A 2,297-nucleotide genomic window follows, 5' to 3' on the forward strand; every position below is an offset into this window, starting at 1 on the left:
CTCTCCATCTAATCTGACTGAGCTTGAGCTGTTTTGCAAAGAAGAATGGGCAAAAATTTCAGTCTCTAGATGTGCAAAGCTGGTAGAGACATACCCCCAAAGACTTGCAGCTGTAGTTGCAGCAAAACGTGGTTCCACAAAGTATTGACTCAGGGGGGCTGAATACTTTTGCACACCGCACTTTTCAGTTTTTTTATTTGTAAAATTTTTTTTAAATCATGTATAATTTTCTTTGTACTTCACAATTGTGTGCCACTTTGTGTTGGTCTTTCACATAAAATTCCAACAAAATATATTTATGTTTGTGGTCGAAATATGACAAAATGTGGAAAAGTTCAAGGGGTATGAATACTTTTGCAAGCCACTGTACATTGTGCAACAGTAGAGCCTGTCGTATTTTTTTTTTAATAACATGGAGTAATTTTCCCTGTGAATTAGGGACAGAGATCACTGCTGGCAGTGGCAGGGATCGTCCGTTGTGTTAAAGATCTCAATGAAATCACATCCCACATGTTGGAAGTTGTCCAAGCCCATATGCAGCGTTCCAGAAATGCTCATGAAAGGGTATTGGAGCCTGTGTTCATCTAAAAAGAAATCCTTGGAACTTTTACTTATGTGAAAAGACTGACAAATTACTGACAAATGCTGGATTTAAAAAAAAAAATATTAGGTGGGTGACATGCATACCAACAGGACGGATATACCTGGAACGGTCAACAGCGACAGACATGTTGATGGACATTTTGAGCAGAAGGCAGCTTATGGTTTATCCACCATCCAGAGGCAGGTTAGTCCTGTGTTTCAGTTTGTTAGGGCACTTCTGCTTACATCATAGAAACCACAAAGAGACTCAGCAACGCGTCTGAGTGGCGTGGTGGTCTATTCCATTGCCTATCAACACGGGGATCGCTGGTTAAAATACCCGTGTTACCTCCGGCTTGGTCGGGTTTCCCTACAGACAATTGGCTGTGTCTGCGGGTGGGGAGCTGGATGTGGGTATATGTCCTTGTCGCTGCACTAGTGCCTCCTCTGGTTGGTCGAGGTGCCTGTTGGGGGAACTGGGGGATAACGTGATCCTCCCACGCGCTACATCCCCCTGGTGAAACTCCTCATTCTCGGGTGAAAAGAGCGGCTGGCAACTCCACATGTATCGGAGGAGATGTGGTAGTTTGCAGCCCTCCCCGGATCGGCAGAGGGGGTGGAGCAGTGACCAGGACGGCTCGGAAGAGTGGGGTAATTCTCCAGATACAGTGGGGGAGGAAAAGGGGGGAAAAATGCTCAGCAATCACCTGTTAATACCAGCTGACCTGAGGATTCAATGTTACCATAAGCATCAACTGGCAATCCCCCACCACTAGCTCCTGTGGACTAGAAATGAAAACTGCTCCATAAATGTGTTGAAATGGAATTTGAAATAACTGTTTTTCTTGCCTTTTGAAAGGTATGGACAGTGATAAAGAGTTGCTCCCTCCATGATGGCATCAGTTTCATGGACTTGAGCATGGACCTTGGATTCCTCAGCAGTACATCCATCAGGTATCTTCTGAGCTGACCACTGATATTTTTGATTTTTATCCAAAAATTAGAATAAAATGCTTCAACTCCTGAGTTTTGCCTGTTCTCATGCAGAAGGACCTTGCAGTTTCTCCTCCATGAAGGTCTCATCTACTCAACTATTGATGAGGACCACTTCAAGTCCATAGCCGATAGTAACTGAGGGCTGTTCTGGATATGAATAGCCGGTAAGCCTGTGTAAATGAGATTTTGATGATGGCCATAGCTCTCCTGATCATGATGTTAAAATCAATCCTGTTAATGGGGGATGCGGGGGACCACTATAACTCTGGGTTGTCGGGCACCTCCCCAATCTGCACACTCCTGAGTCTTGGTGAGGAACACCTAAGGACCAAAAAGATTCATAACCAGTTGAATACCACATTTTCTTTCTGACTTGTTATTGGTCTTGTGGGGTTTTTACCTCCCCCATTTATTTTTTTTGTGCAGATAATTTAATGAAGACATGAATGTTAAACCTTCGAAGATGTCATGTCGTTTTTATCCAAGTTTATTTTGTTTTTGGATTATAATCCCCACATGCCTTTTGTACCACAGTCACATTTGCAGAGTTCAAAGAAGTGGACAAATATGGCAGGAAACTGAAACAAACAAAAGTACTTTTCTTTGCCTCACGAAAATGACTGCAAGTGCACCTGTTGTAGACATTAGGACACTTGACCGTTGTAAAATGATTGTAACAACAAATCTGATCAATGTTGTTGCGCTGAATGGTTAAGTTA

General features: G+C 43.1%; 1 long non-coding RNA gene across 1 annotated transcript; it reads left to right on the forward strand.

The window, feature by feature from the left end:
* Positions 1-729: 729 nt before the first annotated feature.
* On the forward strand, positions 730-2,006 carry LOC130129175 (uncharacterized). The gene is made up of 3 exons (XR_008811964.1): positions 730-787; positions 1,442-1,536; positions 1,630-2,006. It is a non-coding gene; the product is annotated as an uncharacterized LOC130129175 (long non-coding RNA).
* Positions 2,007-2,297: the final 291 nt, after the last annotated feature.

The sequence above is a fragment of the Lampris incognitus genome, chromosome 18 (assembly GCF_029633865.1).
Source record: "Lampris incognitus isolate fLamInc1 chromosome 18, fLamInc1.hap2, whole genome shotgun sequence".
NCBI classification, from domain to species: Eukaryota; Metazoa; Chordata; class Actinopteri; order Lampriformes; family Lampridae; genus Lampris; species Lampris incognitus.